A 17692-nucleotide genomic window follows, 5' to 3' on the forward strand; every position below is an offset into this window, starting at 1 on the left:
TTATGCATGTCAAACTGCTCTATATCATCTCATGATGATGGATGCGGATGTCATATTTGCATTATTCCGGCACTAGATAAATTCAATGTTTAGAAATATCCTTGATGCTTTCTCAGAATTAGCTGGCAGAACTGGCTTAAGCCCGAAAGCTCAGCTTGAGCCAATTCAAGTCGTAACCATTAGGGCCCATGAGAGCTCGAGCTTGCAACAAATCTCAGCTCAAAAAAATTTAAGGTCGTGAAAATCCGAGCTTGATAGAACTTGAGCATGAGAAAACTTAAGTCCGTAAGAATTCAAGTTCGAGCTTGAAATAAATTCGATGTAGAGCCCAAAAAATTTAGGTTCCGTTTGTTTGTCAGTAAAATATTTTCTAAAAATGATTTTGGGAAGATGATTTACTTTTCTGTTAATGATTTATTTTTCTGGTGTTTAGATGAATTTGTATAAAATATTTTCTGTTGTTTGGCAGATTTCTTGACAATATTTTTCGGAAAAGTTATTTTTACATATACTAATAAATTTATATATATTAATAAATTTATATTTTAAATTATTTTTACATATATTGCAATAAATAAATAAATCAAATTAAGTTATATTAGCCTATTCAAGAAATTGAAATCAAAGTCTTGTTCCTTTTAGCTTTTCAGTGTGAAGTGGACCCAAATGGTCAAAGTTGAATCCAAAACAATAACAAGATTAAACCATCTAATCTCTTATCCTTTGCTTTCAATGTTCACAAAATCCTTAAAAAAATGAAAAATCTTTACACCACAAAATGATGTATATCTAGATAAATCATTGATAGAAAAACAAAAAAAGGAGGAAAAATTTTCAATCTGAAACAAATGAAAACGCACTACTAGAGATGCTGCCATGGCTACCGTCACCAACATTGAATGCCCTTTCCAAATTAGAAACAATGTCACCAATTATTGGTCTTTCTTTACCTTCACAATTCACACAATGCATTGCAATATATGCCATCAGTTTCATTAAGCTCTGGTGGTCCAACCCTTTGGTCCAAAATAGGGGTGAGCAAAACTCGATTTGACTCGAAAAATTGAAAAAAAAATTCGAATTTCGAGTTAAACGAATCGAGTTATTCGAATCAACTTGAATTTTTTTTCAAATTTCGAGTTCAAATCGAGTTGAGTTATCGAATTCGAATAACTCGAATAATTCGAATATCAAACTATAATATTTTACATTTTTATCCCAAACTTTCAAACTTTTTTACTTTTCCCTCAAAACTTTTATTCCTTCCCACTTTCCCCCCAAAACTTTTACTCTCCTCCCTTACCCCTAATCTACCCAAAATCCATTTCCCATCAAAATTTTACTCTCCCATTTACTTTTTCTCAAAATTTTACTCCAAAAACCCTCAAAACTTTTTATTTTCCCCCAAAATTTTTACTCCCTCCCACTTTTCCCCTAAAACTTTTATTCTATTCCCATCCCACCTCTCATCTACCCCAAACCCTCCCCCCTCCAATTTTTTTTTAATATTTTCCTCTAAATTTTTACTCCCCCTATTTACTTTCCCTCAAACTTTTATTTTCCAAACCTTTTTATTCTCCCCCTAAACTTTTACATCTCACCCTTTACTCTCAAATAAAAAATCAAAATTATCCAAAAAAAATCACTAAACATAAATAGTAATAATTTTATTTATATCTACTATTTATATTATTAAATTAAATTTCACATTTTATATTATTTATATTATTGAATTGTTTAGTCATATTGAATATTTATATTAAAATTGAATTATTAATTATGCAATAAAATATTCGTGTTAAAATTTTATATTGGTATCAATTTCACATTTTATTTTTAAAATAACTTTTATTAAAAAAATTATATTTTTACATTTAATATATTTTTTTAATTCCAAAATACATAGTGACAAGAATCTGAAATAATTGAAACAACTAAGTAAGCAAAGAAGCTAACCGGTATATAAAAAATTAATAAATAAATTATGAGGTGATGAAAATTAATAAAAAATTGATTAAGGTGGACAATTTTTATTACGATGGGTGACAGTGGTTACAAGGACCCAAAATTATTTTTTAAAATTTAACTCGAACAAATATATTCGATTCGATTCGAATTCCACCTCACTCGACTTGATTCGAGAAAACTTCAAATAAAGTTAGGATGATAAAATGAGATTCGAAAACTCGATTAACTTGAAAATTTTCGATTCAATTCGATTCGATCGAATGCTCACCCCTAGTCCAAAACCTTAACCAATTCACCTGCCATAATTGCAGGCACTGCATAATCCACTAAGCTTATTGGGGTGCCACCATTGTCATCATTCTTGAATATAGCTCTCTTTCCTGTAAGTAGTTCTAGCATTACCACTCCAAGTCCATAAACATCACTCTTTGTTGTTAATACATTTAAGCCATAGTACTCGGGGTCTATGTAACCGACTGTTCCCACGGCCTTCATCGGCTTGTAATTTTGGTCGGATTCTGGATCCATGAGTGAATGTCTGAAATCTGAAACTCTTGCTGTCCAATTCATATCAAGTAAGATGTTGGATGACTTTATATCTCTATGGATTATAGGTGGAACTGCATAGTTGTGAAGATATTTGATCCCTCGAGCTGCATCCAAAGCGATTTTGATCCTCATTTTCCAAGAATTGATCAAACTACTAGTTTTCACAACATTGTTCTTATCATGTAAATGATCATGAACAGCACCATTCTTCGTGTATTCATAAACCAAAAGCCTTTGATCTTTTTCATCACAATACCCAACAAGCCTAACCAAATGTTTATGATGAAGCCTTGATAAAAATGCCAATTCTGATTCAAATGCAGTCTCTTTCTCTTGGAATTTCTTGATTTTTTGACCTGTTTCGCCTCGTTTAATGGCTACCTTGCGACCATCCCATAACTTACCTTTGTAAATGATACCGAAACTCCCGGCACTGATCTTGTTTTCGGGTGAGAAATCATTTGTGGCAGCAGCAAGTTCAGATAAGGTGAATTCTTCAGCTCTATTAGCATGTTTGATTGATGTTCCACTTCTTTGACGTTTCATTGCTCTTGAGCTATAGCGTCTAATAGTAAATGACCTTGATAAAGAACTGTTGTTTGATCCTGGACCACCATTAGAACCAACTCTTGTGATTCTTGGTTGAACTGAGTTATGTACTTTCTTTCTACCACAACAAACACCAAATATGACAAAAGCCAATAACCCTCTTCTCAACGGAGAGGACCGCGACGTAACCACTGGAAGTGGAGGGTAGCATAATCTTCACATCATTTAGAAAAATTTACACTATATTAAAAAAATTAGAAAAATTTACACTGTTTTTTATCTATATTAGAAAAAGTTTTGGCTGCTGATATAAGTCATCAGAAGCAAGAAATAACAGTGTCTCTACCATTAATCGGTAAATTGTTAAGGTTAGATTCAAACTCAAATCTTTCTCCATATCTCTCTCTCTTTTTCATATCAATTTTCTGGAATAAATCACAGGCCTTCCCTAATAAGTACAAAAATAAACAGCCCTTTCCCCATATCAATTTTTTTTCATTCTTATCTTCGAGAGAGGAAGATGAACGTTGTCGCTGACTGGTGGTGCAATGCAGATTTTGACAACGAAAGGCGAAGATGGGAAAAATCAAAGATGAACGCTGTCGTCTGGTGTTGAGAATCATTGTTGGCTGACGGCAAGCAGAAGATCAGGGTGTAAGGATGGGGGAAGGGGAAAAGAAAGGGAAAGGGATGATCGGGGTGTTGAGAATCGTTGTTGGCTTCTTTTCGTGAAAATGTAAAATAAAAAGGGTAAGACATTTTCCTAACAAACACTGGAAAAGGCCGAAAAGCTTTTCTGGAAAATATTTTACTGGCAAACAAATAGAGCCTTAAATTCGTATTTATAATTTTATGATATTACTTAAAATAAAAAAATATAAATAAATGATCATTATTTATTTTATGAAAATATATTGATAAGTATTACATTTATATTAATACTATTAATAGCAAAAGAGAATATATATAAAATTATGAAGTGAAATAAAAATTTTAGAAACATTAATATAGGATAAAATATTTTTAATGCTATAATTATACTTATACCTACAATAATATAAAAGTAGCAACTGAAATTTGTAAATTTTAATTAATAATAGGTTTGATTTGGTCGGTTAAGTCAATTTTAATATCTAATTAGAACGGATGAATAGATATATTATATATTATATTATATGATTAATATTATAGAATATAATAGAAGCAACTTTAAAAAGTACAAATTGTATAGTAATATGGAACATATTTCAACTAATATAATCATAAACAATAATGTATAATAACTAATATATTATGTATTGCTATTATAGTGTGTGATATACAATCACACAAGGCTATGATATATTTTAAAACTATTAATTCATATACTATTATTTGGTTCAAAATCGAAATTGAATTTACTAATTGATTTGTTGTCAAGTTGTTTATCATAGTTAACTATAATTAGATGAATACTATTACTGTAACATCTTAAATTTTTTTATACAATAAATGGCATTGCTCTAAAAACTGCTAAGTAAATTTTTGAAAAAATTTAATAAAGAGAATTTTTTCAAGAATTATAATGATTTATTATTGGAAATTAATGAAGTAAAATTTGGATATGGAAATGTGGATAAAGACTAAATTGTAAAGTTGGAAAAGTATTAGAAATAATAGCTTGATAATGATTTGTTGATATGAAGATGACATGGGGTATGTATTAGTATCAACAAAAATGAGCTTTGGATAAATTGAATAAAACAAAAAAATAGAGACTAAATTGAAAATATTTTGTTTTGGTCAAGAAAGAGTTATGCAATTTTTAACATGATTAAATATTATTATAGACATTTATAATGTTACGTGAGAAGTAGAGTAATAAGTGCCATGTTGGTAATAATTGAGTGAATCGATAGGAGAAAAGGGACTAAAAGTACAAATTCTCCATTAAAAAATATTATGGGACTCATGAATATTATAATGATAATTTTTTAATTTACTTTATATGGGTAGAGGTGAGATTTATTTATGGTCATAGATTTGAAAGTTTTAAGGCATGGAAAAATGTGAGCCTCTAAATTTTGTGTTCACTTTTTGGTAATAAAAGAACGAATAAAAGACAGAAAAGATGAAAAGCTTTCATATTTTCCCCTTGTTGTGCGTCCCCTCCATGGAAAGAAGAAAGAGTTTTTCTCTTCTCATTTTCTCATATTTTCTCACTTTTCATCAAGATTTCTCCATTATCCAAGTTGTTCTTTTGTTAAATTTTGTAGAAAATTCATTTCTATGCTTAGTTCTATCATCATCTTTATTAGTTCGATAAATCAAACTGAAATTGCTAATAGAGGGTGTGAATTAGCTTATAGATTTTTTTGAGAAAGCTAGAAAGAAAATTGGAAGATGAACATGAAAATTTAAAGTGGTTCGGCCCCAATTGCTTACTCCACTATCTTACCTTTCTACAACTAAAGATTTTCACAAATTCACTAATTTGATAACCTTTGAGGAAATGGTTTAACCTTACAACTCCCTTAAGATTTCTACCACAAATCTTAAGACACAAACCCTTTCAAGGAAATACAAACAAGCAAACAAAGAAATAATCCTAACAAGATCAAAGTATTTGCAAATTAAGCTCAAATATAATCAAATACACTTGAGCAAAAAAATAAAGTAAAGCTCACAAGAAGAATATGAAAATAGTAAGCTCAAAGGTTGTTTGATTGATGATTTTAGCTTGAAAGTGCTTTCTTGTTGTTATAGGAACTTTAGAAGTTGGTATTTTCCCCCTAATTGGTTTCCAATCGTTGAGGTTATTGGTGTCATGAATAGAGTCATTGGGATGTAAAAACTAGAGCATTTAATACACCTGCAACATAGAGTATCGATACCATATAAAAGGCTATCAATAATTTTTGCAATAAACGCTAAATTCAGTGAGCGTTGGAGATTTGTTATCGATACCAAAACAATTTTTATCGATACTTATAAAATGGTATTGATACCGTATTGATATTTTGTAAGTTTTATGAAAAATAGAATGCTATTTTGGTACCGTTTTTAAGATGGGGTATGATATTTCTGAAAATATCGATACTTTACCAAAAGTTAATGATACTTAATTGGGTTTGTGAAAAATAGAATGTCATTTTGGTATCGCTTTTAAGAATGGTATCAATAATTCATAAAATATCAATACTAGGCCAAAAAGGTATCGATACTTTTTAGCCTAGAGCAATTTTGACTTGTTTGAAAATTATTTTGACTTGATAAAATGATAAAACACTTTCTTACTTAATCAAAATTATTTTAACTTTATTTTAAAATTATTTCAAAAATTTTATAAGAGTTCAAAATAGATTTTCAAAATTTTCATCTCTTTAGACTTCAATTTTAAACATATCATTTTGTTTATTTTATTCAATTTTAACTTTTATTCAAAAACACTTCAATTCGTTATATCAAAACATTTTATCAAATAAAACTTGATTTAACAATCTCCCCCTTTTTTAGAAAACAAAACATTTGGTAAATTTTTTTTTAAATAATTTGCTCCCCTTAATAGAAGTCATTTTGAATATAAGGCCAAAATAAAATTTGACAAACAATATGGCATTCATTTTTACTTTAAAGCAAATTGGTCACAAAATTTGCCTATTTGCAATAGTTAGCATAAACAATTGCATAACAAATAATTAATCAATTTACCTTTTCTTCTACCCCTTTTTGTTATATCCAAAGACAAATAAAGCTCAAGGAGAAAAGATGTTAGTATATCACAATAGATATAGAAAAGTGAATGGATGAAGAACTAAAAATCAATGTATCTAAAAATACCAATAAAGCAATAAAGTGCAATTTGATATAGACAGAGGTAAATAGTAAAGAAACTAGGTGCAAATGTTATGAGTATGAAATTAATGAAATTAATGACTTTAATCTACTCTAATCGTCACTAGGAGAAAAAGGAGGAGTTGAAAGGAAGCGAGCTAAGAGAGATGCCATTTGTGCCTCCAAAAGCCGATAGGCGAGTGTTAACATCTTTCTGAAGACCTCGAATATCATTGCTCAATGAATGAATAACATCATGAATAGCATTATTAACCTCAGAAGAGGGTTGAGTAACATGTGAAGAATAAGCCAGTGGAGAAGCATGTTCAGGTGAAGGAACATGTTCAAACGCACCTTTGATACGAGACATAAAGGCCCAATCCAAGTTCAAGAACGTGATGGGCTCAAATTGCCACAAGGCCCAATAACAAGATCAAAGGCCCGAAAAATGCGGTCCAAACTAAATGGGACCATTCAAGAGCTTGTTAGCAAGGCCTTAGATGCATACACGAGAGAACAAGAAAATCAAGATTCACTTTCTTGTTTTCAAGAAAATCAAGAAACCGAATCTTGGCCCAATTTTGCTGTTCGAAGAGATTTCAAGAATCAAGAAAATCAAGATTTCAAATCTTGGAAATCTTGGTCCAAGAAACCAAATCTTGCAGCCAAAACGCATTGGATCTCCATTACGAGCGTCAACGACCCAATTTTGGTAGGAGATGGATCACGAGCCCAAATTCTTGAAGGCGAGGCCCAATAACCAAAATTTAGCCCAATCAAGAAATTTCTTCATACTTAGTTGAAAATCAGGCCAAAATGTCAAAGGGCCCAATTTGTAAACATCTTACTTGTTTAATTTAATTTTTTAATCTTTAGGAGCATTACATGTAAAATTCGGCCCAAAACAGCCCATATAAGTGCATGGCCGAATTTACCTTGTTATTTTATTAATTAGGTTTAATTTTTATTAGTTACTTGTGAGATTAGGATTTGTTGGAGGCCTATATAAGCATTGGCCAGCCACCCTTTGTAAAGACATCTTATTATTATTTTTTCTATCAAATTTCAGATTTGTTGAGTGCAGAATTTTCTTTGGGGTTTTCTCCAAGAATTCTCTCTTGAGTTTTCTTTAGAAGTTGTTTTAACAATCTTTTGATTGTGGGAGCCATCTTCAACCTTCTTCTTGCCATCGATATTCTTTGGAGGGGAGATTAGAGCCGTTTGAAGAGATTTGTGAAATCTTTCGGGATTTCAAGGATCTTTAGGACTTATCCTTTAATTCTTGCTGTTTTCGATTTCTTTCTTTACTTTTCTTTGCTTATACTTGTGCCGATTTCTCATCTAATATTTTGTTGTTCTTGTTTGTTTTCCAGCATTGATTAAACTCAAGATCTCATCGTTTAAGTTGTTCTCCTATTGGCAGCACCCATTCGAACCCAAAAATCCCCAATTCCTAGGGTTTGGCCGATTGGATCTCTTTCAATTTGGGAATCAATTGATTGCTGGAAATTGGGCATTCTTGGCCGAATCAATCCCTTGGCAGATTCGCATCCTTTCCATACTTTCAATTCCGTTTGATTCGCTTATTCTATTTCTTTGTTTCTTGCTGCTCTTTTAATTGAATTTGGGGAACTTCAATTCAATTCTGATTTGCTTTTAATCTTGTTCTTTGTTTTGATTTCAGATCTGATTCGTCTAGAGCTTTCATAGGAGTTTCTCGTGACTTGGCAACTCGATCTTGGTCCACGCGCATTCTCATATCATTTGGTATCAGATTTTGGGCGTTTTGGGCATTCTTGGTTGATTTCTAAACTGGTCTCTATTTTTTAAAGCACAAACAGCAGTTTTACCCAGAAAAATTGTTCAAAAAAAATTCATTTGGGTGGGTAAACGTTGTCCGATTGATCTGAAATTTTACATACATATTTGTGGCACTGTGATTGAATATAAAAAAATTATTCCCGCAAAACAATCAGTCAAAAAAGTCAAAAAAATCAAAAAATACGAAATTCAATAAAAAATTAAAAAAAGATTCAGCGGGTTGAATTTTGTGCCCAAAATTTCCAGATCAAAAATTCAATATTTAAGGACATTCCAGATTTAATTTCGTGATTTTTTGAGATCAGGAACACCTAGAACGAAGTTGTCAAGTTACTCCGCAGTTTTTTCGGGTTTTCTGGTTTTAGCAATTTTTATTGATTCTTAGCTGTAGGTTTTCATTTGTTTGCTTTTTATTCTTCTGTTACGTTATCTAACACCTTCTTGTTTCTTGTGTTAGTAGGATTTACACGTGTGCACAACTTCTTCCTCGGTGCAACACGAATCAATTGGTGTCTCGTCAGTTTTTGGCATCCTAATGCAAATTAGGATTCTTTGGTAGTTTGGTTCATACTCTCTAATTGGTTGATATAAACTCTGATAAAGAACTCACAAGATTGAATTCTACCTCATTGAGAATTTGAATTTTCTTTTTGAGTGACTAACGGTGAGGTTTACTAACTTTTATTTTTGAGTGTTGAGTGTTTATTTTTGCAGCTTTTTTGGAAGATGTCTAAAGATGACCATAATGATACACTTATGGAAGTCCAACAACAGTTAGAAGGACACGCTGCTGCAATCACACAAATAAATGCTACCCTTCAAGCATTGAATACTACTTTGAATGAGGTACGAATGAATCAAGAACTTCAATATCGAGATCCAATCAGGGAAGATAGGAATAACCAGCCCCATAGGCGCGGCCCTCGACGTGTCCCTAGAATGGATGATGATTTTCATGATCGTGGACAACCTTCTTTGGCAAAACCGAAATTCACAATTCCCTAATTTTGTGGTAAGAATGATCCTGACGCTTATTGTGAATGGGAATCTAAGATTGAACTCATGTTTCGGTATTATAAATGTCTGGATGATGAAAAGGTAGCGTTAGCAACACTGGAATTTTCTGATTATGCATTAAGTTGGTGGACTCAACTTGGGGTAAACCGCCATCGGAATTATGAAGGTGAGATTTCGACATGGGATGAGTTGAAACAGATTATGCGTAAAAGGTTTATTCCACCTCACTACTATAGAGAAATTAAAACAAAGTTGAGAAGACTTATCCAAGGTAGTAGGACGGTGGATGAATATTTTAAAGAGATGGAGATGCTCATTCAGAAAGCTAATGTGGAGGAAGATGAAGAAAAAACTATGGTTCGATTCATTGATGGTTTGAACAGGCCGATAGCTAATACATTGAGGCTACAAACTTACATTGATTTGGAAGAAGCAGTTCACAAAGCCATTGAGATCGAGCAACAATTAAAGGAACAAAGGTTTGGGTCCTTCTCTACTTCACAATATTATCGAGATTGGAAAAAAGGGGCTCCTGCTAAAACGCAAACACCTTCTAAGCAGCCCAATTTAGGTGATTCGAGTGCGAAGAGGACTCGTGAGATTGAATGCTTTAAGTGCAAAGGGCGTGGTCATTATAGTAGAGAATGCCCTAACACGAGATTACTTCTTCTAAAAGATAACGGTGAGTACACTTCCGACTCTGATAATACAGATCCAGATATGCCAGAACTTGTGGATGACAGTGATAATGGCGACGAGTTGGTCGAACCACCAAAGGAAGGGGACTTTGCTAATTTTCAATGCCTTGTAGTTCGTCGAACCCTTAACATTCAGATGAAAGATGATGATAGCCAAAGGGCCAATATTTTCCATTCTCGGTGTTTTATTAAAGGTAACTTATGTTCACTCATTATTGATAGTGGTAGTTGCTCAAATGTGGTGAGTAGCTATTTGGTTGATTCTTTAAAGTTACTTTGCACCAAACACCCTAAGCCATATCACCTTCAGTGGCTTAATGAATGTTCCGAAGTTAAAGTTACGAAACAGTCCTTGGTCACTTTTAAACTCGGCAATTATGAGGATGAAGTATGGTGTGATGTAGTCCCAATACATGCGGCACACTTGCTCCTTGGACGACCTTGGCAATTTGATCGTGATGTTACACACCAAGGTAAACTTAATCGATACTCCCTTGTATTTAAAGGTAAGAAATTCACTTTTTCTCCTTTAAATCCTACTGATGTATATAAAGATCAATTGAGGATGATAAAATTTTGTGAGGGGGTAAGGGAGAAAGAGCAAGTTCAAAAGACAGAGAGAAAAGAGGCTAATAGTAGTGGAAAAAGTCAAAATTTAAAAAGCCCAAAGGTGAGTGAACCCTCTAGTGGTAAAATGAGCGGAAAAAATCTTTTGGCAACAAAAAAAGATGTGAAGAGAGCCCTACTTAATAAACAGCCTTGTATCCTTGTGAGGTTTAGGCAAAATTATTTATCTTTATCTAACATTAACGAAAATCTGCCTAGTATGTTTCAATCTCTTTTGCAGGATTATGAGGATGTTTTTAGTGAGGCCCCTAAAGGTTTACCACCTTTACGAGGGATAGAACATCAAATTGACTTAGTACCTGGAGCTTCAATCCCAAATCGACCAGCCTATAGATGCAATCTCGAGGAGACAAAGGAATTGCAAAGGCAAGTGGAGGAATTACTAGACAAAGGGTACATTCGTGAGAGCCTAAGTCCTTGTGATGTTCCTGTCTTATTGGTGCCAAAGAAAGATGGTACGTTTCGTATGTGTGTTGATTATCTCCCAATCAACAAGATAACGGTAAAGTATCGACACCCAATCCCTAGACTTGATGATATGCTTGATGAATTATATGGTTCAATAATATTTACAAAAATTGATTTAAAAAGCGGTTATCATCAAATTCGAATGAGGGAAGGGGATGAATGGAAAACAGCTTTTAAAACAAAATTTGGATTGTATGAATGGTTAGTTATGCCTTTCGGCCATACTAATGCACCTAGTACATTTATGAGATTAATGAATCATGTTTTGAGGCTACATTTGGGCAAATTTGTAGTAGTTTACTTTGATGATATTTTAATTTACTCAAAGTCATTAGATGATCATGTTTTCCATGTTCGAACCGTTTTGGATATTCTACGAACTGAAAGATTATTTGCCAACCTTGATAAATGCACATTCTGTTGTGATAAACTAATATTCTTAGGTTTCATAGTTAGTGCTCAAGGTATTCATGTCGACGAGGACAAAGTTAAGGCAATTAAGGAGTGGCCGACTCCTAAATCGGTAACTGAGGTGAGATCTTTCCATGGTTTAGCCAGTTTTTATAGACGATTTGGGAAAGATTTCTCTACTATTGCTGCCCCATTGACTGAAGTTATAAAGAAATCAGTGGGTTTCAAATGGGGTGAAACCCAAGAAAAAGCTTTTCAGACTCTAAAAGCTAAGTTATGTTCTGCTCCTTTGCTTAAATTACCTGATTTTGCTAAAGCTTTTGAACTTGAGTGTGATGCTTCAGGAATTGGAATCGGCGCTGTTTTAATGCAAGATAAGCAACCTATTGCTTATTTTAGTGAGAAATTGAACGGTGCACAGTTAAATTACTCGACTTATGACAAAGAACTATTGGCATTAGTTCGTGCACTTCAAGTATGGCAACATTATTTGCTGCCTAATGAGTTTGTCATACATACAGATCATGAGTCTCTTAAATGGTTAAAGGGACAAGGTAAGTTGAGTAAAAGACATGCCCGATGGGTAGAATTCATTGAAACATTCCCTTATATGATTCAATATAAAACAGGTAACGATAATGTAGTTGTAGTTGCAGATGCTTTGTCTAGACGATATACTTTAATAACTACATTGAATGCTAAAGTCTTAGGGTTTGAACATATTAAAGAGTTATATGATGATGATACTGATTTCAGCCATATCTATAAGAATTGTGGACATACTGCTTTTGAAAAATTTTATCTTGTAGATGGCTTGCTTTTTCGTTTAAACAAGTTATGCATACCAAAGTGTTCCATGAGAGAATTGTTGATTCATGAAGCCCATAGTGGGGGATTAATGGGACATTTTGGAGTGGCCAAAACACTAGACATATTGCAAGAACACTTCCATTGGCCACATATGAAGAAGGATGTGGAAAAGGTATGTTCCAAGTGCATTACATGCAAACAAGCAAAATCTAAGGTAATGCCTCATGGCCTTTACACTCCTCTACCGATTCCTACTTCACCTTGGGTAGATTTATCCATGGATTTTATTTTAGGTTTGCCTCGAACAAAAAAAGGAAGAGATAGTATATTTGTTGTTGTTGACAGGTTTTCAAAGATGTCACATTTTATCCCTTGTCACAAAACAGATGATGCTACACATGTGGCAGACTTATTCTTTAAAGAAGTGGTAAGACTTCATGGCATCCCTAAAACAATTATTTCTGATAGAGATGTCAAATTCCTTAGCCACTTTTGGAAGGTATTGTGGGGTAAGCTTGGTACTAAATTGCTTTATTCTACTACATGTCACCCCCAAACTGATGGTCAAACTGAAGTAGTTAATCGAATCTTAGGGACTCTATTACGAGCTGTTGTGGGAAAGAACATTAGAAATTGGGAAGAATGCCTACCATTCGTTGAATTTACATATAATAGATCAATTCATTCTACAATTGGTTATTCCCCATTTGAACTTGTTTATGGTTTTAACCCACTAACAGTACTTGATCTTGCGCCATTACCTCTTGAACACGTTATGAATTTAGATGGCGAACAGAAAGCTGAGTTGGTGAAGTCCTTACATGAGAAGGCTAGACAGCGAATAGCCAAAACAAATGACGCCAACACCAACAAAGCAAACAAGGGGCGCAAACGGGTTGTACTAGAACCCGGAGATTGGGTTTGGGTCCATTTGAGGAAAGAACGATTTCCTACAAAAAGGAAGACTAAGTTGGACCCAAGGGGCGATGGGCCTTTCCAAGTACTCGAGCGGATCAACGATAATGCCTATAAAATTGATCTACCTGGTGAGTACAATGTAAGTTCTACTTTTAATGTGGCTGACTTGTCCCCATTTGATTTTCCAGATTCGAGGACGAATCTTTTTGAGGAAGGGGGGAATGATACGAGTCATAAAGGCCCAATCCAAGTTCAAGAATGTGATGGGCTCAAATTGCCACAAGGCCCAATAACAAGATCAAAGGCCCGAAAAATGCGGTCCAAACTAAATGGGACCATTCAAGAGCTTGTTAGCAAGGCCTTAGATGCATACACGAGAGAACAAGAAAATCAAGATTCACTTTCTTGTTTTCAAGAAAATCAAGAAACCGAATCTTGGCCCAATTTTGCTGTTCGAAGAGATTTCAAGAATCAAGAAAATCAAGATTTCAAATCTTGGAAATCTTGGTCCAAGAAACCAAATCTTGCAGCCAAAACGCATTGGATCTCCATTACGAGCGTCAACGACCCAATTTTGGGAGGAGATAGATCACGAGCCCAAATTCTTGAAGGCGAGGCCCAATAACCAAAATTTAGCCCAATCAAGAAATTTCTTCATACTTAGTTGAAAATCAGGCCAAAATGTCAAAGGGCCCAATTTGTAAACATCTTACTTGTTTAATTTAATTTTTTAATCTTTAGGAGCATTACATGTAAAATTCGGCCCAAAACAGCCCATATAAGTGCATGGCCGAATTTACCTTGTTATTTTATTAATTAGGTTTAATTTTTATTAGTTACTTGTGAGATTAGGATTTGTTGGAGGCCTATATAAGCATTGGCCAGCCACCCTTTGTAAAGACATCTTATTATTATTTTTTCTATCAAATTTCAGATTTGTTGAGTGCAGAATTTTCTTTGGGGTTTTCTCCAAGAATTCTCTCTTGAGTTTTCTTTAGAAGTTGTTTTAACAATCTTTTGATTGTGGGAGCCATCTTCAACCTTATTCTTGCCATCGATATTCTTTGGAGGGGAGATTAGAGCCGTTTGAAGAGATTTGTGAAATCTTTCGGAATTTCAAGGATCTTTAGGACTTATCCTTTAATTCTTGCTGTTTTCGATTTCTTTCTTTACTTTTCTTTGCTTATACTTGTGCCGATTTCTCATCTAATATTTTGTTGTTCTTGTTTGTTTTCCAGCATTGATTAAACTCAAGATCTCATCGTTTAAGTTGTTCTCCTATTGGCAGCACCCATTCGAACCCAAAAATCCCCAATTCCTAGGGTTTGGCCGATTGGATCTCTTTCAATTTGGGAATCAATTGATTGCTGGAAATTGGGCATTCTTGGCCGAATCAATCCCTTGGCAGATTCGCATCCTTTCCATACTTTCAATTCCGTTTGATTCGCTTACTCTATTTCTTTGTTTCTTGCTGCTCTTTTAATTGAATTTGGGGAATTTCAATTCAATTCTGATTTGCTTTTAATCTTGTTCTTTGTTTTGATTTTAGATCTGATTCGTCTAGAGCTTTCATAGGAGTTTCTCGTGACTTGGCAACTCGATCTTGGTCCGCGCGCATTCTCATATCAACCTTCATCATCATTATTATCAACAATCGAATTACCTCACTTGATTCACTCACCAGAGTTGGCATCATAGTGATAGCTGACATGGTGAAGTGCCCAACAACTAATATGTTGATTAGACATGATAGGGGAGTCTTCGAGGGTGCTAATTCCTAATCGTGTAAAGGCATATGACAAATACGTGCCATGTGGAAGGGTGATATTTGTATTCAGTCCCCTATTGATGACTAGGTGTGAGCAAAATTCGATTCGACTCGAAAAAATAAAAAAAATTCCAAATTTTGAGTTAAATGAATCAAGTTATTCGAGTCAACTCGAATTTTTTTCGAATTTCACGTTCGAATCGAGTTTGGTTTTCAAATTCAAATAATTCAAATAAACCAAATATCAAACTATAATAATTTACATTATTACCCCAAACTCCTAAACCTCTTCACTTTCCTCCTAAAACTTTTACTCCCTCCCACTTCCCACCATAACTTTTGCTCCCCTCCCATCCCACCCCCTTTACCCCAAACCCATTTCCCTCTCCCCATTTTTTTTCGAATATTTCACTCCAAAAATTTTACTACTCCCATTTATTTCCCCTTAAAATTTTACTCCATCAACGTCCAAAACCTTTTATTTTCTCCCTAAACTTCCCCCCAAAAAAATCCTAAACCTAAATAATAATAATTTTATTTATATATACTGTTTATATTATTAAATTAAATTTCACATTTTATACTAATTTATATTATTGAATTGTTTTATCATATTGAATCTTTATAAATTTTTGCTAAAATTAAATTATTGATGATGCCATAAAATATTCATGTTAAAATTTTATGTTGGTATAAATTTCACATTTTATCTTCCAAATAATTTTTATTAAAAAATCACATTTTTTTACATTTAATATATTTTTTAATTTCAAAATACATAGTGACAAGAATCAGAAGATAATTGAAGCAACTAAGCAAGCAAAGAAGTTAACCAGTATATAAAATATTAATAAATTAAATTATAAGGGGATGAAAGTTAATAACAAATTTGATTACAGTGGACAAATTTAATTACGGTGGGTGATATTGATTACAAGGACCGAAAATATTTTTTTTAATTTAACTTGAACAAATATATTCGATTCGATTAGATTCGAATTCCATCTCACTTGAACCGATTTGAGAAAAATTCAAATCAAGTTAGGATGATAAAATATGGTTTGTCAACTAGATTAACTCGAATTTTTTTCATTCGATTCGATTGAACGCTCACAACCCTACTGATAGCCTTAGTAATGCCATTAAACATTATAAGAGTAAGGTCAGGACACATTATTTTGGACAGAATCGAGCCACCAGTAATCGGTGTTTTGAAGCTTGGCATGTTTCATAATAGGACGTAAGTTCCAAGTTAGGATAAGATGGAATACTCGATCGTGTAAGGAAAGTTCAGAGGCTAAACCGGACTGAATGAAAAGATCTTGATTAAAAGGGCCCTTTTAATTAGAGTTACCCTTGGAAGGCATGTGTAACAAATTGCCGAACTCTTCGACAGTAATGCAAATGAGAGTGTTCATTAAAAAAAGGTGATGGCAACAACAAGATCACTGGACTCGTCATGTTCAAGCTTAGCATTGGAATAAAATGCTCGAACAAGGTTATAAAATGTCGGTGAAGAAATTTTTATAAAATCCATCCAACCCATTTCTTGAAAAATAGATAGATAAATAAAATTTATGAATTCAAGCATACCAACATCGAACTTTCTTGACACCTAAACCTTTTTCGAAGCAAATTTTTCATTAAAATGAGATCGAGAGTTTCAAGATTTAAAACACTAACTAAAAGAGGACTCTACTGCCCTAGATGGGTTAGAAGACGATGAACTGGTTCTTGGCTTTTTCTTAGGGGCCACTCTAACTAATTAGGCACTCAGAGACACTAAAACTCAGAAGAAAACTCTTTGGGGGAATTTTAACAAACACCTAGAGGGGAAGGATTTTGGGTAAGAGTTTTAAGAAAAATTTTAGAAATAGGTAACCTCCTGCAACAAAACACAATATATGGTATTTAAAACAACCAAATAGACCATCAACAAACACTATTTCAACCTACATTTTATAAAATCAACAAGTTGAAGTATTTAGGTTGTTACCTCAAAAATATTGAAATAGAAAAAATCTCCAAGAAATGTTGAACAAATATTGAGTAAAAGATGTTTGAAAGTTTTGAAAGACCAAGATTTGTCAAAAAAATAAAGAAATTTTAGGGAGGATTTGAGAGGGTTTCGGTGGAAGGAAGAAGAAAAAAAATTAGGTTTTGATATTAGGATTTAGAAATAGGTTCAGGTACCTTAAAACGCCCCATGGTATCGATAATTTCTCACGTATATCAATATTTTTATAAAAGTATCGATATTTTTAAATTGGTATCG

The 17692-nt window shown here is 33.3% G+C and overlaps 1 pseudogene; it reads right to left on the minus strand.

The window, feature by feature from the left end:
- Positions 1 to 671: 671 nt before the first annotated feature.
- Positions 672 to 15810, minus strand: LOC107937082 (putative serine/threonine-protein kinase-like protein CCR3; annotated as a pseudogene).
- Positions 15811 to 17692: the final 1882 nt, after the last annotated feature.

This window comes from Gossypium hirsutum, chromosome D06, assembly GCF_007990345.1.
Source record: "Gossypium hirsutum isolate 1008001.06 chromosome D06, Gossypium_hirsutum_v2.1, whole genome shotgun sequence".
NCBI classification, from domain to species: domain Eukaryota; kingdom Viridiplantae; phylum Streptophyta; class Magnoliopsida; order Malvales; family Malvaceae; genus Gossypium; species Gossypium hirsutum.